The 26865-nt window shown below is 42.0% G+C and overlaps 1 protein-coding gene across 5 annotated transcripts in view; it reads right to left on the bottom strand.

Annotated features, from left to right (window-relative positions):
• Window positions 1-26865, bottom strand: part of LOC140481497 (protocadherin Fat 3-like) — a 792082-nt gene that overhangs the window by 688863 nt on the left and 76354 nt on the right. For 2 of the 5 annotated variants that reach the window (XM_072577785.1, XM_072577787.1), the window contains one exon: window positions 19900-20016. The exons of the other annotated variants lie outside the window; for them this stretch is intronic. The gene's annotated coding sequence lies outside the window, so the exon portion shown is untranslated. The remainder of the gene's footprint in view (window positions 1-19899; window positions 20017-26865) is intronic. 5 annotated transcript variants of the gene reach the window in all.

Here is a 26865-nt window from a genome sequence, read left to right as displayed (position 1 = left end):
GTACAGAGAACACCGAACGGAGAATTCACCACAAAGGTATACAGGAAAGCCACACACACAGACCAAGTCCTAAACTATGAACGCAACCACCCCAACACACACAAAGTTGCATCAGGACAGTATTCAAAAGGGCCACAACACACTGCAGTACACCAGAACTACAAAAAGAGGAAGAGGAACACCTAGACAAGGTATTCGCCAAAAACGGATACCTCGCAATTTCATCAACAGGTGCCTAAGGGAGGGACAACGGAACGAAGACATGCCGCAACCCAAAGGACTAACTACACTACCATACATCAGGAGCATTTCTGAACTGACAGCCAGACTACTGCGACCACTAGGACTCATAACAGCACACAAACCAACAGCCACGCTCAGACAACAGCTCACCAGAACGGAGGACCCGATACCCAACATGAGCAAAACTAATGTCGTGTACAAAATCCCATGCAAGGACTGCACAAAACACTACATAGGACAAACAGGAAGACAGTTAACGATCCGTATACATGAACACCAACTAGCCACGAAACGACACGACCAGCTATCCTTAGTAGCCACACACACAGATGACAAGCAACATGAGTTCGACTGGGACAACACTACCATTATAGGGCAAGCCAAACAGAACAGCCAGGGAATTCCTGGAGGCATGGCACTCATCCACAGATTCTAATCAACAAGCACATCGACCTGGACCCAATATACCGGCCATGACAGCGGACAGCTCGAACTGACAACCGGAAGCGGCAGAGACAGGCCACTATAAATGCCGGAGGAAATAGCACAGAAGCGCTTCACAGGAGGCTCCCAAGCACTGAGGATGTCACCTAGACAGGGGACGAAACGTTTGCAAGACAAATTCCCAGCTCGGCGAACAGAACCACAAAAACGAGCACCCAAGCTACAAATCTTCTCCCAAAGTTTGATTTCCAACATCTCCATAAACACCCCCTTGGCAAAAAAAAAAGGGGAAATCAAACATAGGTTCTTACAGAAGAGATGTCATAGAGAGATGATCAACATGGAGCAGTTCCTTTGGGTCCAGCAGCTTCTCTGGGCTCCCAACTAAAACCTGACAAACAGCTGCAAGCAAAACAGCTTGCTAAAACAAAAACAAACCAGAGAAAAGTGGAGGACAAAGCAGAATTGGCCACTCCCCTTTAACTGCACAAAAGTGTTTAAAAAAAACTCGAAAGCTTCAAGTAGATAAACCCAGGCCTATGTCTTTACAACCCCTCAAACAAAAAGTCACAACTAACATAACCTTGTTAAACGAGCAGCATCAGATTGTGGATCCAGCACTGAACTCTGTAGCACTTCACTGGCTCTAGGTTGCCACCCTGAAAATGCCCCCTTTCCCAAATGTGTCTATTAGTTAGCCAGGTCTTCATTCGTGTTAATATACTACCCTAATACCACAGACCTTTGTCTTACTAAGAAGACTAATGTAGGTTTTCAAAGGTCTTTGGTAATCCAAATATATTATTCAGTTTCCCCTTCATCCTACTTGCTAACTCTTCAACAAATCCTAAGTCATAGAGTCATAGAGATGTACAGCATGGAAACAGACTCTTTGGTCCAACCCGTCCACGCCGACCAGATATCCCAACCCAATCTAGTCTCACCTACCAGCACCTGGCCCATATCCCTCCAAACCCTTCCTATTCATATACCCATCCAAATGCCTCTTTAATGTTGTAATTGTATTAGCTTCCACCACTTCCTCTGGCAGCTCATTCCATACACGCACCATCCTCTGCGTGAAAAGGTTGCCCCGTAGGTCTCTTTTATATCTTTCCCCTCTCACCCTGGGGTGGGGCAGTCCCTCTAGTTCTGGACTGCCCCACACCAGGGAAAAGACTTTGCCTATTTATCCTATCCATGCCCCGCATAATTTTGTAAACCTCTATAAGGTCACCCCTCAGCCTTCGATGCTCCAGGGAAAACAGCCCCAGCCTGTTCAGCCTCTCCCTATAGATCAAATCCTCCAACCCTGGCAACATCCTTGTAAATCTTTTCTGAACCCTTTCAAGTTTCATAACATCTTTCCGACAGGAAGGAGACCAGAATTGCACACAATATTCCAACAGTGGCCTAACCAATGTCCTGTACAGCCACAACATGACCTCCCATCACCTGTACCCAATACTCTGACCAATAAAGGAAAGCATACCAAACGCCTTCTTCACTATCCTATCTCCACCATCAGACTCCACTTCCAAGGAGCTATGAACCAGCACGCCAAGGTCTCTTTGGTCAGCAACACTCCCTAGGACCTTACCATTCAGTGTATAAGTCCTGCTAAGATTTGCCCTCCCAAAATGCAGCATCTTTGATTTATCCGAATTAAACCCCATCTGCCACTTCTCAGCCCACTGGCCCACCTGGTCCAGATCCTGTTGTAATCTGAGGTAACCCTCTTCGCTGTCCAGTACACCTCCAATTTTGGTGTCATCTGCAAACATACTAACTGTACCTCTTATGCTCACATCCAAATCATTTATGTAAATGACAAAAAGTAGAGGACCCAGCACCGATCCTTGTGGCACTCCACTGGTCACAGGCCCCCAGTCTGAAAAACAACCCTCCATCACCACCCTTTGTGCCAGTTCTGTATCCAAATAACTAGTTCTCCCGGTATTCCATGAGATCTAACCTTGCTAATCAGTCTCACATGGGGAATCTTGTCGAACACCTTACTGAAGTCCATGTAGATCACATTTACTGCTCTGCCATCAATCTTCTTTGTTACTACTTCAAAAAACTCAATCAAGTTTGTAAGACATGATTTCCTATGCACAAAGCCAAGTTGACTATCCCTAATCAGTCTTTGCCTTTCCAAATACACGTACATCCTATCCCTCAGGATTCCCTCCAACAACTTGCCCACCACCGAGGTCAGGCTCACTGGTCTATAGTTCCCTGGCTTGTCTTTACTGCCCTTCATAAACAGTGGCACCACGTTTGCCAACCTCCAGTCTTCCGGCACCTCACCTGTGACTATCGATGATACAAATCTCAGCAAGAGGCTCAGCAATCACTACTCTAGCTTCCCACAAAGTTCTCGAGTACACTTGATCAGGTCCTGGGGATTTATCCACCTTCATGCGTCTCAAGACATCCAGCACTTCCTCCTCTGGAATATGGACATTTTGCAAGATGTCACCATCTATTTCCCTACAGTCAAATCCTTTTCCACAGTAATTACTGATGCTAAATATTCGTTTTGTATCTCCCCCATTTTCTGTGGCTCCACCCAAAGGCCACCTTGCTGATCTTTGAGGGGCCCTATTCTCTCCCTAGTTACCCTTTTGTCCTTAATATATTTGTAAAAACCTTTTGGATTCTCCTTAATTCTATTTGCCAAAGCTATTTCATGTCCCCATTTTGCCCTCCCGATTTCCCTCTTAAGTATACTCCTACTTTCTTTATACTCTAAGGATTCACTTAATCTATCCTGTCTATACCTGACACATGCTTCCTTCTTTTTCTTAACCAAACCCTCAATTTTTTAGATTAGATTAGATTAGATTACTTACAGTGTGGAAACAGGCCCTTCGGCCCAACAAGTCCACACCGCCCCGCCGAAGCGTAACCCACCCATACCCCTACATTTACCCCTTACCTAACACTACGGGCAATTTAGCATGGCCAATTCACCTGGCCTGCACATCTTTGGACTGTGGGAGGAAACCAGAGCACCCGGAGGAAACCCACGCAGACACGGGGAGGATGTGCAAACTCCACACAGTCAGTCGCCTGAGGTGGGAATTGAACCCGGGTCTCTGGCGCTGTGAGTCATCCAGCATTCCCTATATCAACCAGCCTTCCATTTCACCCAGACAGGAATATACTTTCTCTGGATTCTTGTTATCTCATTTCTGAAAGCTTCCCATTTTCCAGCCGTCCTTTTACCTGCAAACATCTGCCTCCAATCAGCTTTCAAAAGTTCTTGCCTAGTATCATCAAAATTGGCCTTTCTCCAATTTAGAACTTCAACTTTTAGATCTGGTCTATCCTTTTCCATCACTATGTTAAAACGAACAGAATTATGGTCACTGGCCCCAAAGTGCTCCTCCACTGACACCTCAGTCACCTGCCCTGCCTTATTTTCCAAGAATAGGTCAAGTTTTGCACCTTCTCTAGTAGGTACATCCACATATTGAATCAGAAAATTGTCTTGTACACACTTAAATTCCTCTCCATCTAAACCTTTAACACTATGGCAGTCCCAGTCGGTGTTTGGATAGTTAAAATCCCCTACCATAACCACCCAATTATTCTTACAGATAGCTGAGATCTCCTTACAAAAGTTTGTTTCTCAACTTCACACCGACTATTAGTTGGTCTCTAATACAATTACAAAAAGGTGCTCATCCCTTTCTTATTTCTCAGTTCCACCCAAATAACTTCCCTGGATGTATTTCCAGGAATATCCTCCCTCAGCACGGCTGTAATGCTATCCCTTATCAAAAATGCCACTTCCCCTCCTCTCTTGCCTCCCTTTCTATCCTTCCTGTAGCATTTGTATCCTGGAACATTAAGCTGCCAGTCTTGCCCATCCTTGAACCATATTTCTGTAATTGCCATGATATCCCAGTCCCATGTTCCTAACCATGCCATGAGTTCATCTGCCTTCCCTGTTAAGCCCCTTGCATTGAAATAAATGCAGTTAAATTTATTAGTCCTACCTTGTCCCTGCCTGTTTGACTCTCTTCTGTTCTCAACTGTACTAGTCTCAGATTGATCTCTTTCCTCACTATCTCCCTGGGTTCCCCCCACCACCTTACTAGTTTAAATCCTCCTGAACAGTTCTACCAGTTCCTGCCAGTATATTAGTCCCCCTCCAATTTCAGTGCAATCCGTCCTTCTTGTACAAGTCACTTCTATCCCAAAAAAGAGATTCCAATGACCCAAACATGTGAATCCTTCTCCCATACACCAGCTCCTCAGCCATGCATTCATCTGCTCTATCCTCCTATTTCTGCCCACATTAGCTCATAGCACTGGGAGTAATAGAGATATTACTACCCTTGAGGGCCTCCTTTTTAAATTCCTGCCTTACTCTCTGGAATCTCCCTTCAGAATCTCAACCTTTTCCTTTCTTATATCGTTGATTCCAATGTGGACAATGACCTCTTGCTGGCCCCTCTCCCCCGTGAGAACATTCTGCACCCTTGCTGAGGCATCCTTGATCCTGGCACCAAGGAAACAACACACCACTCTACTTTTTCTCTGCTGACCACAGAAACATCTCTGTTCCTCAAACTACAGAATCCCCTAACACAATTGATCTCTTGGAAGCCAACATACCTCTCATTGCATTAGAGCCAGTCTCAATACCAGAAACTTGGCTGTTCGTGCTATGTTCCCCTGAGAATCCATCACCTCCTACATTTTCCAAAACAGCATACTTCTTTGAAATGGGTATATCCACAAAAGACTCCGGCCCTAGGTGCCTACCTCTCTTACCCTTCCTGGAGTTAACCCATCTATGTGACTGTATCTGAGACTTACCCCCCTTCCTCTAACTGCCATCCATCACATACTATTGCAATTGCAAATTCCTCATCCCTTCTAACTGTCTCTCCAACTGATCCATTCAATCTGATCAGATTTGCATCCAACAGCATTTATTGCATTTATCCGCAGTAACCCTTAAACTCTCTTTAAACTCCCACATCTGTCAAGTAGTACATATCACTGCAAAGGCCATTTTTGCTCCTTCACAATCTACAGTCCCAGAAAATAACACCGTCTTATTCCTCTACAAAACACTGCACTCAGGTTAAATTAATAGTTATGGCTTATATTTTAAGTTTAATCAAGAGACTGATCTCCAAAAACATAATCAAGAATGAACCCACTGTACTCACTACTGCAGCCTTTCTATTGGACAGACTTAAAACAACGATTAACCTATCAGATTCTATATTGTGAACTTCGCCCAAACAGGTTCCTTCAAGAATAGTTGTGAATTTCACTGTTTGTTAACTTTCCCAGACGCACTCCGATGTCCAGTGACACAAATTCAAAAACAGCAAAGGCAGTAACTGTACATGTTTTCTCTCTCTTGCACTGTCCTCAACATGTGCTTCCTTTGTCTGTTCTTCTCCTTTTGAAAACCGTTGTTTTGACTTTTGTTTTCCCCAAAGTTCCAAAACAATGTAACAGCATATGAAACAATAATTGCTGCTCCTGGAATTCGAGGAAATCACTTCCAGCACCTAAAATACCTCAAAAAAGGAGCAGCTGTTACAGCCAGAATTGTTTCCCATCCTCCATTTAATTTATAAAAGAATGATTGCTCCTTCATGAAGCTATGTTGATTCTGTTTGATTATATTGCAAATTGCTAAATACACTATTACATCTATCATAAGGATATGACATTTTCTAAATAACAGATGTTAGGTTAATCAGCCTGTAGTTACTAGCTTGTCTCCTTCCATTTACAATATTTGTTGCAATTGGCAAATTTTCCATTCTCTCTGACTTTCCCAGAAATATTAAAAGGAAAATTAATTAGTAAAAAGCCAATAAATCCTCAACCTGATGGGGTGCATCCGAGAATATTTAAGAAAAAGGTAGCTGAACAGAGAGTGGATGAACTAAATAACTCTTTGGGGGACACGCTTTGGGGGATATAATCTTATAGCCATCATGGAGACGTTGTTACAAATAAATCAAAGCCACTGCCAATCTGATTTTCCCAATATTAGGTGTTTAAAATCACCCAGGATTAATATTTTACCTTTGTATACACCCTCAATCCCCTGATTTATTCCCTTTCTTACTGTTAAGGGCCTATAGAGTAATCCCAATCTTTTTCTCCTAGTTATTTTTGTTACCACCATATGAGTTCTATGTCTTCCATATAATTTTTGGCATCTTACATATTTCATCCCATGCCAAAAAGGTACCCCACCACCCTCTCCTTGCTGTCTGTCCCTTGGAAAATAGTCAGACACATGTGAATTTAAGTTTTAAGCTTTGATTTATTTGGAACCATGTCTCCATAATTACTAAGATTATACCCACTAACCAGTGTCACTGATTCATTTAGTCGGTCTTGAATTCTGCGTGCATTCAACTAAAGAGCCATTAATTTGGTCTTTTTTCCAGTTGTTCCTTCTTGATCATGCGTTTTTCTACCTTTGGACACTGTCTCTTCCTGTCCCATTCTATTTTCATTGTCATTCAATGAGTTTCCTGACAATACTGTCACATACTTTTGTAAGACGTAAATTTCCTTAAACATTCCCTTCCTCTGGTTAAAGTGCATGCCACAGCCTTGTTATGTGATTTGTCAGGAAATTTGTCCCAATATGGTTCAAGAGAAGCCCACCCACTGGAACACCTCCCTTCCACCCCAGTAATTATGCTAGTGCTCCATTAATTGAAACCCATTCCACCCACCCTCCTTGACTTTATTTATCCCTGCCAATTTGACCATGGCTCAGGTAGTAACACAAAGGATTATTTTGGAGATTCTGCATTATAATTTAACTTGCAACTTGCAAACTCTTTCAGCCAAAGCTCCTTTCTAACACTTTCAACATCATTTGTACCTCCTTTCCAGACCTGGGAGATGTCCTTAACCTTAGCACTGGAATTTAGCATTCATGCAGCTGCAGAGAACACAACTACATTCCTATTTCTTCCACACCCTTGAATGGCTGTGTGCTGGTCACTTTGTCCATCCTCCTTGCAGTACACCCTCACAATCTCAAGTTCTGGGACAATTGCAAGGACTAAGTCTCGTCAAATGCAATCTCTGGGTTTTCATACCTGCCTCATCTACAGTCACACCCTCCTGCCCCTGTACTCAGAGGGGCGTCACCATGTCCTACAAAAGAATTTCATTTTTCACTTTCCTGAGGTGCATAATGTCTGTAGTTTGGAATCCAGTTCCTTGGAATATCAGATTCCTACTCTAAAAATCTCCAATTAACTCCAATAAGTTCCTAGTTTATCAACTATAGGGTCAATCCTTTGCCAGAGGCTAGTTAGCTGTTTAAATATTTGAATGTGACAGGTAGTCTTAAGTTTGATCCTGCTAGGTCTACGGTCCAGAGGATTGGAACGGTCAGCTGAAGGTGGGGGAGGACAGCTACAGAGAATACTGGAGTGTCTTTATAGCATTCTGTGAGATTTATCTTGTCACAGCAAGATTTCCCTCCAAACCAAACCACATTTCCCATATCAAGACACCTAGGTCAGGCATCAGATTCAGATCCCACCCTCCCAAAGACAGGAACGAGGTCCTCTTTTCCTGATTGTAGGAATCAGGGAACCATCTCCTGAGCTCCTACTGACAGCTACTTGTTCCTTACATAGGGTTATAAAATGTTCCAAAGTGTCTCCTGCCAAAGCATATTAATTATACTGACTTCCATAAAATGGCCCTGGAAAAAAAAAGGGTGGAGTCAAGGCTCCTGAGTACATTGGGAATGTTTTGGTTCTCTGACCAAACTCTGTTCCTCCTTATCTACCCAGCCCACCTCTGTCAAAGGCCCAGTTCAAGGAATAGGACTTGAACCTATAACCTTTTGATTCAGAGGAAAAGAGTATCATTGAGCCAAGCCTGATGAATTAGATCAAAGCAATCATCTGCTTTAACTTTTGACAGCATTAAAAGTAAAAATTGACTCAATGTTGTTTTCATATTGCAGCCTAACATATTGCCTATAAATCCTTACAGAAGTATTAATGATTATGGGGTTATAGTCTTCACATGCCAACTCAGGATGTGCACTTTAAAAGTGATCAAGTAAGCATAATCGCCTGCTGGGTGTACTGTTCTTTTTTAAAACATTTGCTTTATGTTCATTATTACAATTTAGAATGGTCTGCCAATTAGAAAGGCAAGAGAAAGACTGTACAGTCACACTGTAGCAGATAATAATTGCAGCAGAAACAACATTTTAAAAAATAACGTTATCAGCAGTAAGCTAGATATATCTACACAGATTGTGTTGAAAGTTAGTCAGGGATTCATAGGAAGGCTGAAAACCAACAGCTCAGTTCTGAGGGTCAGATCAGTATAATGCGATGTAGGTTGTGTGAACTGTCTAACGTGGTGTAAGTGTATATTGAACCTACATCAAAAGTCAGATCCTCCATCACCGTAGACCCAAGGTAGCAGAATTTACTCATCAGCTCCAGTAGGGGGTTAGAAGTTCAACAGCTTGTCCAAAACCATGGACTGATTGATGTTTATGGTCAGGGAGAGCAAGTTATCTTCTCATAGCTGATTTACTACTTCTACCTATGTTTGAGTGTATTTGATGTTGTAGCTTTATTATTTGTCTTGGGGTTAGCAAGTAATAAAATTCCATTTCAGTTCACTGTACTCAAGACTTGTAACCGGATATTTGTTTGATTCCAGTTCACCAGTGAACTACGTTTTAATTCAATTAGGGTACAACTGTATGTGAAGAAGAATTGAAGTCTTCATTGCAGCCAACGAAGTGAGCTATAAAGAGGGTAGTTGTTTGACTTCTCCTGACTTGGACATAACATTCTTTGATCATTTTGCTATCACATATCTCCTGCAGAACACAGCAGAGCTTCCAGCAGAAAGGTACTGCATAAACATTGTAAGATAATATAAGAGAACATGAGCAATCTTACACACTGAGCAATTAAGTAAATGAACATTAGGATGAACGCAAGATGATGCACTTAGGCAGAAATAGTCAGGCACTAACAGGTTATGAAATAAGTAACTTGAATAATGTGTATATAAAAATGTCCTGGATACAAATAAACAAATAATTGAAAATATAATTAAGTCAGCAAAACAATTAAGAATGTTAACATAGCACTTGGTTTATTTTTAATGGGTACAGAATTCAGAAGTGGTGTCGTTATGTTAAACTTGTATTGGAGTGTTCAAGCCCCATTTTGAGTGCTGCATACAATTTGAACTTCCTAATATTTTTAAAAAAGTATTAAAAGGTCTTGGGAAAGTGCAAAGTGATGCCATGCAGGCAAACTTGGTCCTGGATAGGTTGTAATATGTCTAACTCAGCTTTCTACTCTTTGGGCTGCTGGAAGCTGGTGAGAGATTAGACAGGCAGCTTCCAATCTTCATGCTGTGTCATCAGCAGTCAAAACTCATCGCCTCAGAAAACATAGCTCAAAAAAACAAGTATGTTTATGTCCTGATAGACTGGATGATTTCACACATCCTACCTCCACCTCATTCCAAGGCATTATTCATTATTTGCCATCTGCTTGAAAATAAGGTATCTTCCAGACTTGCTGGAACCATTTCCCAGGTTTTGGCCTCATTAAATAGATATTGGAAGTAGGCTATTAAACATAATGCTCTTCCCTGGATCATTGTTTCTGTAACAATCCCTGTGATCAAAACTCAATCTTTAAGTAGTGTCCAGGCCTGGCCTCACAAACAAAAAGCTTGTCTGGTCTGTTCTTTTCCTTTTACAACACACCATTCCACAAAATCAATGAGTCATCTTAAGCTCCAAATCAAAATTGAGAGAATCAAATGAAAATTAATGAAGAAATCAGTGAGGATTCTAACATTACAGACACTGTCCCAGACATTAGCATCAGTAGTTGCGTCCTGCCCAATCAGTAGGACGGCAGCAGGATGATACAATTTTGAAGAATTGAGAGACTCCTCAATATTGACTCTGGAACCTATGAAATATCCTGGCACCAGGTTAGACATAGGCAAGGAAAACCTATGCTGATAGCCATCTCCCACACTCCTCCCCAATTCTGCTAATAAATCAGTGCTCAAGTTGAAGACATATTGAGGGTCATCTAGTCTTCAATGCCTATCATTTAAAACAAAATCAATTTGTAACATCATTACTGACTAAAATGGCTGCGTCCTGAAGGACATAGCTAGTACACTGAATCTATAGCACACAGTAAGGAAACAGTTGAGTGCAGTGCCAAAGAGCTCAACACAATCTAGGACAAAGGAGCTCATTCCATTAGCACACAATCACTTCAAACACTTGTACCCTCCAACACTGATGTACTGATTCACCATGTTAAAACACTGGACCTCCCCTCCTAATAGCACTGTGATGCACACTCATCATCTGCTTCAAAGCTGTAACACAGCCAGCAAGATCCACATCTAATGAAATAACAAACAGAATTACTTGTTAGCATCAACTGACAAAAATCAGGCAAAGGGCAAGAATGACTCAAACAGACCTCGTGAAATGGAAGGAGTGGAAAGTTGAAACAAGACTGATGAAATTTGCAATTTAAGCCTCAGTAGAAATAAGGTCTAATGCAGTCATGAATGCATGGGAGAGAGAGATGGGGAAGTGGACCAAGAGTGTGACAAAGAATGCTCAGAATTCTATGAAAAGGCAGGTATAGATCCATATGGGTTCTCATTTGAAGATCTTTTATTGAAAGAAGTGAAAGATGTGAAAGGAGTTTTCACTGAAAGTTCACTTTGGCTGAAGAACACGTTCTGCATCAGTCCTCCATTGATGGAACAAATGCAGAATCTTCAGCCCATTGAAATGGGAGTCAGGGCTGCTGAGGGGCTCAACACTATCAAAACCAACTATGATGAGGACATGGCATTTTCGTGAAGCAGCATAGAGTGTCACAAGAGATTAGATTGAGGTTGGAAGAGGCTGGAGAAGGGAAAGAAAGGGAAATACTAAGAAAGGCAAAAATAAGTTCCATGGGGTAATCAAAGGCCAAAGTGATTGTTCCATCAGGGCAATCCTGTTTGTCATTTTTAGAAATGGTGGAAAAGAATGTGAAAAGTAGTAGCGGGGAGGAAACAAACAAACATAAACCAAACACACAACACCGATAGGAGCTGATTGGAATTGATTAGATTAGATTTCCTACAATATGGAAACACAAGCCCCTTTGGCCCAACAAGTCCACACTGACCCATTCCCCTACCCTATATTTACCCCATATTTACTAATGCACCTATCACAATGGGCAATTTAGCATGGCCAATTCACCAACCTGCACATCTTTGGATTGTGGGAGGAAACCGGAGCACCCGGAGGAAAGCTATGCAGATAAAGGGGAGATGGGAAAACTCCACAGACAGTCGCCCGAAGCGGGAATCAAACCCGGGTGCCTGGCGCCTGGCGCTGTAAGGCAGTTGTGCTAACCACTGAGCCACCAAGCCAGACACCATGCCATAATTGGTTCTTGTACTACTACTAGGAGTGATATGGGACTGCAGTAGTGCAGTGATTATTTTCTTGTATCTGAGCGAGAAGGACTTGGTTCAGTTACTGACTGTTCTAGAAGTGTGTCACAGCTAGTTGATTAAAAAAAATAACTACAGAGAATAGAGACATAGATCTGTTTTGGTGCAGCGGTGTCATCCTTACCTCTGGGAAACATGGTCTGGGTTCAAAGCACACTTGCTCCAGACTTGGAGGTGCTGGTGTTGGACTGGGGTGGACAAAGTTAAAAATCACAACACCAGGTTATAGTCCAACAGGTTTATTTGGAAGCACAAGCTTTCGGAGCATTGGTCCTTCAGCAGGTGGTTGTGAAGTAAAAGATCGCAAGACAAAATTTATAGCAAAAGTTTACAATGTAATCCAACTGAAATAATATATTGAAAGAGACTTGGATTGTCTGTTAATTCTCTCATCTTTTAGAATGACCATGTTGGCTTCAGTTCTTTCATATGTAAACCCCTGAACGTTTTTTAAAGTTACATTCTCAAGTGAACTTTAACAATAGGTGCCATGTCAGCTCAGATAATGCATTGAAGGTGTGAGGTTAAAGTCTGTCTGTTCCCTAATGTTCATATTTTATTTCCAAAAAAGTGATTCACAGAATTTTACATAGATTCATGCATGTTTTGAGCAAAATAACATGTAATTCTGCAAGTACAAATTCACCCCACAAAATTGAGAGACAGTGTGTGTGCGCGTGTGTTTGGGGGTGGGGGGTGGGGGGTGGGGAGTGGGGAAGAAGAAACAAAAAGTCTGAGAGACAGCATGAGAGTGTAAAGGCGTATAACTCTGAGCAGATGCATGTGTGGGAGAAAGAGAGTGGGGGGTATGGATGTCTGAGCATATGAGGGAGACCTTGCATTTGACAGAGGCTCTGCAAGAATGTATGGGTGTGTAAGAGTGAGAGTGTGGGCGCACACACTTGTGTGCATGTGTGAGAGTGTGTAGTGCAGTGGGGTCACCTGTAGTGTGACATGAACCCAAAAGTCCAGGTTGAGGCGAGAACCCTAGGACTTGATCAGGTGTACCCTAGAACTCTGTGGGAAGCTGGGAAGTGATTGCTGGGCACCTTGCTGAGATATTTATATCGATAGTCACAGGTGAGGTGCTAGAAGACTGGAGTATAGCTAATGTGGTGCCACTGTTTAAGAAGGGTGGGAAGGACAAGCCAGGGAGCTATAGACCAGTGAGCCTGATGTCAGTAGTGGGCAAGTTGTTGGAAGGAATCCTGAGGGACAGGATGTACACTTATTTGGGAAGGCAAGGACTGATTAGGGATAGTCAACATGGCTTTGTGCATGGCAAATCATGTCTCACAAACTTGATGAGTTTTTTTTTGAAGTAACAAAGAGGATCGATGAGGACAGAGTGGTGGACATGATCTACATGGACTTCAGTAAGGCTTTCGACAAGGTTCCCCATGAGAAACTGGTTAGCAAGGTTAGATCTCATGGAATACAGGAAGAACTACCCATTTGGATACAGAACTGGCTCAAAAGGTAGAAGACAGAGGGTGGTGGAGGGATGTTTTTCAGACTGGAGGTCTGTAACCAGTGGAATGCTACAAGGATCAGTGCTTTTTATCATTTACATAAATGATTTTCATGTGAGCATAAAAGAGAAGCATAGTTAGTAAGTTTGCAGATGACACCAAAATTGGAGGTGTAAGTGGACAGCGAAGAAAGTTACTGCAGATTACCAATACCGTACAACCCAGATGGCCTCCTTCTTCAAACAGAAGCTCCTCAGATTACAACATGACCTTGACGAGGTGGGCCAATGGGCTACAGATGTGGTAGATGGAGTTTAATTTAGATAAATGCGAGGTGCTGCATTTTGGGAAAGCAAATCTTAGCAGAACTTGTATACTTAATGGTAAGGTCCTAGGGAGTGTTGCGGAACAAAGAGACCTTGGAGTGCAGGTCCATAGCTCCTTGAAAGTGGAGTCGCAGGTGGTTAGGATAGTGAAGGCGACATTTGATATGTTTTCCTTTATTAGTCAGAGTATTGAGTACAACAGTTGGGAGGTCATGTTGCGGCTGTACAGGACGTTGGTTAGGCCACTTTTGGAATACAGCATGCAATTCTATCAGAAGGATGTTGTGAAACTTGAAAGGTTTCAGAAAAGATTTACAAGGATGTTGCCAGGGTTGGAGGATTTGAGCTATAGGGAGAGGTGGAATAGACTAGAGCAGTTTTCCCTGGAGCATCGGAGACTGAGGGGTGACCTTATAGAGGTTTATAAAATCATAGTGGGCATGGATAGAATAAATAGATAAAGTATTTTCCCTGGGGTGGAAGAGTCCAGAACTACAGGACATAGGTTTAGGGTGAGAGGGGAAAGATATAAAAGAGACCTAAAGGGGCAACCTTTTCACACAGAGGGTGGTACGTGCATGGAATGAGCTACCAGAGGAAGTGGTGGAGGCTGGTACATTTGCAACATTTAAAAGACATCTGGATGGGTATATGAACAGGAGGGTTTGTAGAGATATGGGCCAGGTGCTGGCAGGTGAGACTAGATTGGTTTGGGATATCTGGTCGGCATGGACGGGTTGGACCAAAGGGTCTGTTTCCATACTGTACATCTCTAGGACTCTAAATGGAGACGTGGGATAGGTCTTGGTGAGGAAGAGCACCTCGCCTTAAACAACCAAACCTCAAACAGATCATTGTTCGTAGCAAACTGCCCAGCCTTCAGGATAACACCTTACAACCCTTACAACCCGATCACAGACAACCCTGTAAGACGTGTCAGAGTGTCAACACAGACACTGCCATTACATGTGGGACACCACCCACTATGTGTACAGCAGGAACTCATGTGACTCAGCCAATGTTATCTACCTCATACGTTGCAGGCAAGGATGCCCTGAGGCATGGTACATTGACAAGAGCAAGCAGAAGCTACAGCAATGGATCAAAGGACACCGCACAACAATCACCAGGCAGGACTGCTCCCCTCGGAGAACACATCAGCAGTCCGGGACATTCGGCCTTGAACCTTCGGGTGACCATCCTCCAAGACGGACTTCAGGACAGGCAACACCACAAAGTGGCTGAGCAGAGGCTGATAGCCAAGTTCGGTACCCTAGGGATGGCCTCAACTGGGACCTTGGGTTCATTTCACACCACAGTTGACCCCACTGCATTTCTTACACACACACACGCTATCTCTCATATGCTCACACATACACATCCCCCATACTCTCAACCACTTATGCATCTTCTCAGACATATATGCCTTTGCACTCACATCCTCCTCCCCACACACAGGCTTGTGGGTAAATTTGTACTTGCAGAATTACATTTGATTTTGCTCAGAAACCGTATGAATCAATGTAAGAGTCTATTTCTAAAAATGGGATTTACAGAATCAGTCTGAACATTGGAGCACAGACAGACTTTAACAATAGGTACATCAGCTCAGGTAATGCATTGAAGGTGTGAGGTTAAAGTTCACTTGAGAATGTAACTTTTAAAAAAAAAAGAGTTCTAGGATTTACATATGAAAGAACTGAAACCAACATGGTCATTCTAAAAGATGAGATACTTAAATAATCCAGGTTTTTTTTCCAATATATCATTTCAGTTGGATCACACTGTAAACTTTTGCTATAAATTCTGTGTCTTACGATCTTATACTCCACAACCACCTGATGAAGGATCAGCACTCTGAAAGCTAGTGATACCAAATAAATCTGTTGGACTGTAACCTGGTGTTGTGAGATTTTTAACTCGGGACACGTGCTTCAGCTGTGCATCGTAACATATCTGAACAGGTTGTTTGAAAATATTAGAATTAGAATTTGCTTTATTGTCACACATACTCATGAGGATAGAGAAAGGTTTACAAGTCACCACTTACAGCACCATCTCATGTACCAAGATACCTAGGTACAGATTCTCAAGCACAAATTCTTAAAGGAAAAATATGTTAGAAAAACAGAGAAATAACACTTCAAGAATAACAGTCCTTCCAACCCAGATCATGCTAGGAATCTGTGCTGGCTTGCAACTGGACCTTGCATGCTGCCCGAGGATGGGAGATAAAAAGAAAAAAAATGCAGAGAGAAAAATAGACTTGCTGGGCTGAAGGGCCTGTTTCCACACTCTAAGGATGCTTTAAAAAAAAGAAACAGACAGACAGAGCAGACAAGCTCTGGCTCAGGAGTCGTCCTCTTCTTGAAAAATGGAACTATCTACCAGGAATGGAGCAAGCTGTTTGGTTAGTTTCTAGGAAGTGGTTAATGCCCTTTGCATTCTTAAGTTTCAGCATTATTAACTTAACCAACTTGTACACAAAAACAACATACACAGGTGATTATTATCAAATGAAACTCAAAGGATCAGCCCAAGTGACAACAGCTGATGCATTTTGGATGCCGATGTGATCTAGGGCAAGCATGTCTGCAATATGTTTTCGAAGATCAAACAGCTTCAGCTCATTTTATAAACTGGAGGCTGAACTACAAACACTGATCTATCAGAAAGGGGGCAAGTTACCTGGAAGTTTGATCCAGGAGACAGTCACACCACTTAGGATAGGATACTCCCATTTGTTAATAGCCAGGGTTAGCAGGGTGTGACTGCAAATGAGGCAGGTAAAGGGACCCAGAGAGCAAGTGAGACACAGGTCAGTGAAGGTTTATCTATCTCTGCAATCAACCAGTAAGTTAGAGGTTCGTCCAGCCTATTCAGATGAGTGAGGGTAGTGGATGGTCAAACTGACCAAAGCACCATGGTACAGGAAGACATTCCAATGGGGGACAGCAACAAGGAATATAGTAGTGGTAGGGAAAGTATAGTGAGGAGGACTGACATTACTGCAGCCAAGAACGTGAATCCAGACAACTGTGTTGCCTGCCTGGTACCAGGGATCAGGAAATCTGCTCAGGGCTCAAGAGTACTTTGCAGTGGGAGAGGGGAAATCCCAATGGTCACAATAATGCACGTTCAGACAACATGCATTGAACAAGGAAAGGAGATTCTGCATAGAGTGCTTGAGAAGTTAGGCACTACATTATAAGGCAAAACCTCAGAGATTTTTATCTTTGAATTATTATTTTATCCCCAGTGACAGCTTGCACATGCATCAAGTATTAGAGAGAGGAATATATGCCTCTAAAAGGTTAGTGTGGGAGAAGTGGGTTCAGATTCATGAAGTAATATTGGGCAAAGTTGCTGCTGTATCATTGAATATATATTTGTTTCTACATCAAAACACAGTAAGGTACATAAATATGATCCACTATGCAGTGGCTGCAAGAGGGGCAAGAATAGAATCCTGAGTACTGAGGTGTATTAGGTATTCAAGATTGGAAGCTAGATAAATCAGAGGGGCTAGCAATGCTAAGCAAAGTTGGCATTGTTGCAAAAGTTAGAGATGAACTTTGTTGATGAGAACAGGACATAAAATCATAGATGGAGAGGAGGAAAAGTAGGTGAAATAAGTGGGACAGTCCACAGGCCCTCAATGATAACGCAAGATGCAGAACACTAGTAGGATTGGATGCTTAAAATACAAGAATGGCAATAATTATGGGTAATAGAATCAGAGATGTACAGCATGGAAAAAGACCCTTCAGTCCAGCTTCTAACCTAATCTGTTCCCATTTGCCAGCACTTGACCCACATCCATCTAAACACTTCCTATTCATACACCCATCCAGATGCCTCTTCAATGTTATAATTGTACCAGCCTCCTCCACTTCCTCTGGCAGCACCTTCCATACACACACCACCATCACCCTAAACCTATGCCCTATAATTCTGGACTCCCCCAACCCAGGGAAAAGACCTGTCTATTTATCTTACCCATGCCCTTCATGATTTGTACAAACCTCCTCAGCCTCTAATGTTCCAAGGAAAACAGTCCCAGCCTATACAATCTCTCAATCTATTCAACTTGGCAACATCCTTGTAAATCTTTCCTGAACCCTTTCAAGTTTCACAACATCCCACAGGAGGGAGACCAGAATTGCACACAATATTCCAAAAGTGGCCTAACCAATGTCCTGGACAGCTGCAACATGACCTCGCAACACCTATACTCAATGCTCTGTCCAATAAAGGAAAACATACCAAATGCCGCCTTCACTATTTTATTTACCTGTGACTCTACTTTCAAGGAGCTATGAACCTGCACTCCAAGATCTCTTTTTCAACAACACTCCCTAGGACCTTCCCATGAAGTACCCAAGTCCTAGGAAAAAGTGATGACTGCAGATACTGGAGATCAGAGTCAAAGAGTGGGGAGCTGGAAAAGCTGGTCAGGCAGCATCTGAAGAGCAGGAGAATCGACATTTTGGGCATAAGCCCTTCATCAGGGATGAGGCTTGTTGGCCAAAAGGGCTGAGAAAGAAGTGGAAAGGTGTGGGGCTAGGGGGAAGTTAGCTAGTAATGAGATAGGTACGTGAAGATGGGAGTGAAAGTATAGGTTGGACAAGAAGGTGGAGCAGATAGGTAGGAAGGAAGATGGACAGTTAGGACCATTTGAGAGGGCGGTGCCAAGTTGGAAGGTAGGGACTGGGATAAGGTGGGGGGGGGGGGGGGTGGGGGGGTGGGGGGGGGGGGCGGTGCAGGGAGAAAATTGGGAAACTGGTGAAATCCACATCGATCCTGTGTGGTTGGAGGGTCCCACGGCAAAGGATGAGGTGTTCTTCCTCCAGGTGTCAGGTGGTTAGGGTTTGGCGATGGAGGTGGTCCAGGACCTGCATGTCCTTGGCAGAGAGGAAGGGGGAGTTGAAGTGTTCAGCCACAGGGCAGTGGGGTTGGTTAGTGCAGGTGCCCCAGAGGCATTCTCTGAAACAATCCACAAATTGGTGTCCTGTCTCCCCAGTGTGCAGCAGACCACATCAGGTGCAATGGATACAGTAGGTGACATTTGTGGAAGTACAGGTAAATTTCTGTTGGAAGCTCCTTTGGGGCCTTGTACGGAGGTGGTGAGTGTGGGCATCAGGCTTTGCATTTCTTGTGGTGGCAAGAGGGAAGGGGGTGTTGTCGATCTGACATGGGAGTCGCAGAGGGAATGATCTCTCTGAAACGCAGATAGGGGTGGAGAGGAAAATATCTCTCTTGTGGTGGGTCTGTGTGTAGGTGCATCTAAGACTACTATTGTTAAACTTAAATAGGGGCAACTATGTCGGCATGAAAATGGAGCCAAAATTAACTTCGATACTAGGTGAAGATGACAGATCAGTAGAGAAACAGTGGCACTCATTTAAGGGGATTGTTCAGAATACTCAATTTGTAAATGTTTGCTACAATGATCAATTCCAAGGGAAGGATCTACTTTTTATTGCTGGCTAAAGTTAGGTAAAGCATCAAACTTAAGTACCTATGTATATATTGTGTAATGCAAAGATGATTGATCAGAATTTTAAAAACAGAAGAGAACTAAAAGGTTAACCAGGAGAAAGGAATTAAAGTAAGTAGTGACCAGAAATATAAAAACAAATAGCCAAAGTTTCCGCAAGTATTTAAGAGAGAAAAGACTAAGTGAGTGATGGTCCTTTAGACTGAGAATGAAAACTAAAAAAGGTGCATAGTAAAGGAAATGGTAACAAACATTTTACTGATATTTTCACTACAGAGGACACAATAAATCCCAGTAATAGTTGAAATATCTGAAAGTGAAAAGAATATTTACTTCAAGTATGCACTTTGTTTACCTTATTATGAATGCTACATGCGTTCAGAACTTGGCGAAAATGCAATCACCAGGAAAGCAGTACTAAACAAACTGAAAGAGCTGTAACTGAGGTTCCCCTGGGTGCTCATTCTAGGATCTAAAAACAAAAGAGTTAATATGTTACTAGATGGATTGATGTTCATTTTCTAAAATTCATTAGCTCCTGTAACGTTTCTATCAGACTGGAAAGTTGCACATATAACTTAGCTATTCGAAAAGGGAGGGAGGTTTAAAAGAGGAAACTATAGGCCAGTTAGCTTGACATCTGTCATGAGTACGCACTAGATTCAATCATTATGTAGGTTATAGGTACATAACTAGAAAAACCTCAGGAAATCAGAAATTATCAGCATAATTTTGTGCAAGTGCAATCACTAACAAATTTATCGAAATTCTGCAGGGGAATAGTACATCCAGTAGATAAAGCGAGCCTGTAGTGGTGTTATACATAGTATAAGGAGTTTCATGTTAGTATGGATAAAAGATTGACTGGTTGGCATATAAGAAACATGAATGTGTCTTTATCTGACTGGAAAACTCCACCTGTTACATCCTGCCAAGGGCCTCAATACTTCAATGATCTACATGAGGGGAGCACAGACAAAGTAGATTAATATGCAAGCCACACAAACATATGAAGGAAAGTATGACATGAAGATAATAAAAAAAGTTATAGAATAATAAGTTGAAAGGGTATGGGTAAAAATCGGACAGCTGGAATATAATGGGGAAAATTTGAAGTTGCTCTTTTTGGAAGGAAGAATGAAAAAGCTGGAGTGTGAATGCAGAGGGATTTAAGTGTTTCAGCGCATGAATCACAAGAGGTACAACACAATCAAGGATACTAATGAGATGGTATTCATCATTATGAGAGGAATTAAACAATTGTCAGAATATTGTGTTTGCTGTACAGGGGAATAGTGATACATCTCAAATACCACATGCACAGTATTAGGGGTGGCACAGTGGTTAGCACTGCTGCCTCACCGCACCAGAGACCCGGGTTCATTTCCCACCTCAGGCAACTGACTGTGGAGTTTGCACATTCTCCCAGTGTCTGCGTGGGTTTCCTCACACAGTCCAAAAATGTGCAGGTTAGGTGAATTGGCCATGTTAAATTACCTGTAGCGTTAGGTGAAGGAATAAATGTAGGGGAATGGGTTTGGGTGGGTTGCGTTTCAGTGGGTCGGTGTGGACTTGTTGGGCCAAAGGGGCCTGTTTCCACACTAAGTAATCTAATCTAATCTAATCAATCTTGGTCTCATGATTTAAGGAAGGATACAAACACAGACTGGAGGTGATTCAGAGGATTTTTTAGTAGAATAATACCCAGAATAAGTGAGTTGAATTATGATGCCAAGTTGAACAGGCTAGGCTAAATTCCATTGGTGGTTCGAGGAGTGAAGGGTGCCAAGACTGAAGCATATACGATCATGAATAAGGTTGTAAGTGGTTTCTGCAAGTTTGAGGTCATAGTTATGAAGGGAAAATCTTCAAAGAAGATCAAGTCATCAGTAGTTTGGGAAACAATGGCTTGATGTTCATCGATGGGGTTGTAGTTGGAGGGAGTAGGACAAGATTTTGGGGAGTTGACCTTCCGTCTCCACTGGAAGTCATCAGTTTGCCTTGTAACTGCACCACTCTTGCCATCAGATTTAATGACAACATTAGGTTTGAGCCTAAGAGTACAGATTATTGCAAATTCATAGGCAAGTAGATTTAGTAAGTGAGGGGAAGGTGATTTTTTGGTTCGTGGTCAATAAACGACTGCACAGGAGTGAAGGAAGCAGAGTTCAGTAACGTGCAAATCTTGAAATTCAAGCAAGGCAATGTGCTGGGTTGAGAGAGCAGGATTCATTGAACTAGACAGCATTAGGAAGATAGGAAGAACAAACTATATGCTATATTTGCTTGGATGAATTAAGATGACCCAAGTAGTCTCTCTCAGCTTTTGATTAGTTTTTTTGTTTTTTGATCTTAAATTATTAATTTGCCCACAGCTGACTTTGTACACGCTGGTTTAAGGATATGATTTGAAAAATATGATTTATCAACTCTCTAGCTGTTTGGTAGAATTTTCATGCCTTAAGTATTTATTCATTAACTGTAGTTGATTTTCAAATAAACAGTGTCCAGGATTGTTGAAACCTCCTATGTTACAAAAGTAACTACACTTCAAAAATTCTAACTGGCTGTAACATGTCTTAGAACAGGTCATGTAAGGTGCCATATGAAAAATAGCTTATCCTTTTATAAAAGTTATGAACATACCTCTCTGAATTTCAACAGCTAGTGCATACATTAACAGAAAGCAGTAATTTAACCAAAGATCCAAATCATTTCTTGAGCATGCCTTACAATTTTCCCTTTTATATTCTCGCTTCTCCCAATCATATCATGAATACAACTCATCTCTGAATGACGATATTTTCTCTTGACTTGCCTCTTTTTAATCTCATGACATTTTGTTACATACATTTTTAATTCTTAAAAGTGACAACACAAGATGATCAAGATAAGGGTTGGAGGGTTTGAGTAATAGGGAGAGGCTGAAGCGGTTTTCCCTGGAACGCTGGAGGCGGAGGGGTGACCTTATAGAGGTTTATAAAATCATGAGGGGGCATGGATAGGATAAATATATATGGTCTTTTCCTAGATTCGGGGGAGTCCAGAACTGGAGACCATAGGTTTAGGGTGAAAGGGGCAAGATTTAGAATGGACCTCAGGAGCAACATTTTTTTTTAAAACGCAAAGGGTGGAGCGTGTATGGAATGAGCTGCCAGAGGAAGTGGAGGAGGCTAGTATAATTATAACATTCAAAAGGCATCTGGATGGATATAATGAATAAGGCGGCTTTAGAGCAAAATGGGCCACGTGCTGGCAAACAGGACTAGATTAATTTAGGATACCTGGTCAGCATGGAAGAAAGGAACCGAAGGGTCTGTTTCCATACTGTACATCTCTATGACTGGCAATAAAATCAGGGCTACTTAAGCCCAATGAATCAAAAAAATAAAAAAGCTTTTAAGTGGTGCAGCGAAATTATTAATCCACTTTTTTGCAATACAGAAGAAAACTAATCTCCTTTTTGTCATAGATGAAGAGTACAAGATCAGCAGCTCCACACATTAAATGTGAGAGGCAAGTTTTTTTTTAATACAGTAGTAAGTGCCTGAAATACACTGCCAAGAGGAAGTGGTAGAAGCAGATACAACAATGTTTAAAAGACATTTTGACAGATACATGAATAGTCAGGCAATACAGGGATATAGATCAGAGAGACAAAAGGTTTTCAGATTTGAACTGCCTCTTGTCGGCATAGGCTAGGTTGGCCAAAGGGCCTGCTCCTTTACCGTACTGTTCTTTATTTTTTTTTTTAAAAGTAAATGAGTCAATAGGTAAATTGTAGCCCATTGACCACATTAAAATGGCTGGCATTTGTGGTACTGCAGGTTAAAAAACAGTCTTTTAAAGGGTTTTGAATTCTTCACTTTCAAAGATCTGGTTTCAGAAATACCTCTATTTCACCTCATTTATTTTGGTGATCAGTTATGCAAGCATAAACCACAGAAAGTAATTGACTGGTGTGTACAACTCACAGGAATTAGATAAGCTCCATTTGAATGCACCTCTCAACACATTGTTAGAACCATAATCGCATACTAAATACTGAATGGATAAAAATCCTCCAACAGTGAATCTTTAAAAGGTTAAGTAGTAAACAAAAGACAATTACAAAGACTAAAACATTATTCTAAATAGTTTCTAGCATCTGAATCAAGCATTTCAGCACACATATTATAAGCCAATACCATAACAGTCCAGTAGAGATGTAATTACATGACAGTTGAAAATACTAGTTTTCACATTAGAACAATTATAGATGACTGGGTCTTTAGATGTTAATTCTAGTCTTATCCTTCACAATACAAAGAACCAGACTTTGAAGCCATGTTCAAGTAATTAGTTTAACCTTCAAATTTGCAAGATTTAATTTATTCACATCATATTCCGTACACATTACAGAAAGAAAATGCTTCTTTATAATCAATAGGTTAAGCTAGTTGCACAGAATGGATTCTTAACTCTGTTTAAGAAGAGGAGGAGGAAGGTATGCCTCCTCACTTCATGAAATGAGCAGTCACAATCATCAACACTCCTTAAGATTTGGCGAGAATTCTATATCTGTAAAACATGAGTTTAACAGCTTTCTATTCTGATATAATCAAGCACTGCAGCGCTGGTTCATGACAGTGGTCTGCAATAGATTGTCTGCAAGTGATGTTTTTAAAAAAAAACTTTAAAATCTATTCATGGAACGTAATCACCACTGACAAGGCCACTATTTATCTTCCATCCAAAATTGCTGAAATGAGTGGGTTTCTTGAACTGCCACAATCTGACTCCTTCTGAGCTATAGAGTTTGCCTGTAAGGAAATACTATCAAAAGAAACCTTGGTGAGTTATTCAGCATATCTTGCAGTTGGTACACACAACAGCACGATGTACCAGTGCTGAAGGGAACGAGTAGTTAAAGTGGTGAATGATATTCCAAACAAGAATCCAGTCTGCTTTATCCTGCTTAGTAAAACAAAAGAGCGGCTGATTCTGGAGATCTGAAACAAGAACAAAAATTACTGGATAAACTCAGCAAGGCTGGCAAGATCTAGGGACAGAAAGCAGTGTCAACACTTCAGATCAAGTCACTGTTCTGAAGTCAGATCATTGGACTCCAAAACATTAACTTTAGTTTCTCTCTCCAGATGCTGACAGGCCTGAGTTACTCTAATTTGTTTTTGTTATCGTGGATGGTGCTTGCTTTCTTGAGAATTGTTGAATTGGCAGGAAGTATTCAATTATAGAAACAGAAAATTGAATGAACAGTGGAATATTTGGCACTCCAAGCCTGTTGTGTCTTTCAATATGATTCAATATGTTTCCACTTCTTCCCCCACCCTTGGATTTCTTTAGCCTGGAGAATAATATCTAAAGTCTTCTTGAATATTTTGGCCACAATGCTTTCTGTGACAGAATTCCACAGGCTCAGCATTAACGCTCATTCTCCCGATCCAAAATGAACAGCTTCACGTTTTCCCTCAGCAAGCCCCACTTGGCCTTAACCAGAGCTCTGTCTATCTCCCGACTTTCTGCAGTTTTTCTGCCTTTCAGTAACACTCCTGTTCTCTTCTCCTTCCGAATGGAATGACCCAGGATGGGGGAGACAAGAACCAGAGGGGCACAGGTTTAAGATGATAGGGGAAAGATTTAAAAAGGGACCAGAGGGGCAACCTGTTCACACACAGGGTGGTAAGTGTATGGAATGAGCCGCCAGAGGAAGTGGGGGAGGCTGGTTCAATTACAGAGTTCAAAAAGCATCTCAAAGGGTGTATGAATAGGAAGAGTTGAGGGGGATAGGGGCCAAATGAGACTAGATTAATTTAGGATATTGGGTCGGCACAGAAGAGTTGGACAAAAGGGTCTGTTTCCATGCCATACATTTCTAGAACTCTAACGGGGTAAAGAAATTTCTCCTCATCGGTCACAAATGACTGACCCCATATCCATAGACTGTGACCCTGATTCTGGACTTACTGGTCATCATAACCATCTTTCCTGCATTTATCCTGTTTAGCCCTGTTAGAAATGTATAGTTTTTGATGAGACTCTTCCCTCATTTTTCTAAATTTCAGTGAATATAGTGCTAACCAATCCAATCTCTTCATAGTCAGTCCTGCCATTATATTCCTGACTTGTGCATTTTAGTCTGGGCAAAGACTTGGAATCAGGAGCTGATTTCTTCATTTTTCTTTGAAGGCAAAACTTTTTCAAAGTTGTATGCATTAGTTGCAGGTCCAGTGGTGACTCATCCATAACTGATAAGATGTTTCATAGCGCAAATAAGATAAAGATAAGTCATGTTCGTCTTAGACTGCTCTTGATCTGCAAGGGATGATTGGTGGTGGTTTAACCTGAGAGTCACCAAGCCTCAGGCAAGGGGAGAGGTTGAGAAGAATCCATCATGGTAACCTCAGCCAGTGCAGGAACCCAGCCAATGCTGTTGGCATCACTGAATTGAAAATCAGTTGTCCAGCCAACGGAGTTATGCAAGCAAAGGCAGTAATCACCTCTGGAAACAATTTGATTCATCCAAGTCACCTCTTCTCTTTCTTGCTAGTTATAGAACATAGAACAGAGAAGAATACAGCGCAGTACAGGCCCTTTGGCCCTCAATGTTGCGCCGATCCAAGCCCACCTAACCTACACTAGCCCACTATCCTCCATATGCCTATCCAATGCCCGCTTAAATGCCCATAAAGAGGGAGAGTCTACCACTGCTACTGGCAGGGCATTCCATGAACTCACAACTCGCTGAGTAAAGAACCTACCCCTAACATCTGTCCTATACCTACCACCCCTTAATTTAAAGCTATGCCCCCTCGTAATAGCTGACTCCATACATGGAAAAAGGTTCTCACGGTCAACCCTATCTAAACCCCTAATCATCTTGTACACCTCTATCAAGTCACCCCTAAACCTTCTTTTCTCCAATGAAAACAGTCCCAAGTGCCTCAGCCTTTTCTCATACGATCTTCCTACCATGCCAGGCAACATCCTGGTAAACCACCTCTGCACCCGTTCCAGCATCTCCACATCCTTCCTATAGTATGGCGACCAAAACTGCACACAATACTCCAGATGCGGCCGCACCAGAGTCTTATACAACTGCAACATGACCTCAGGACTCCGGAACTCAATTCCTCTACCAATAAAGCCCAGTACACCATATGCCTTCTTCACAGCACTATTTACCTGGGTGGCAACTTTCAACGATCTGTGTACATGGACACCAAGATCCCTCTGCTCATCCACACTACCAAGTAGCCTACCATTAGCCCAGTACCCCATCTTTTTGTTACTCTTACCAAAGTGAATCACCTCACACTTA

This window comes from Chiloscyllium punctatum, chromosome 9 (assembly GCF_047496795.1).
Source record: "Chiloscyllium punctatum isolate Juve2018m chromosome 9, sChiPun1.3, whole genome shotgun sequence".
Classification (NCBI taxonomy): domain Eukaryota; kingdom Metazoa; phylum Chordata; class Chondrichthyes; order Orectolobiformes; family Hemiscylliidae; genus Chiloscyllium; species Chiloscyllium punctatum.
This window is presented reverse-complemented; position numbering and strand designations above follow the sequence as displayed.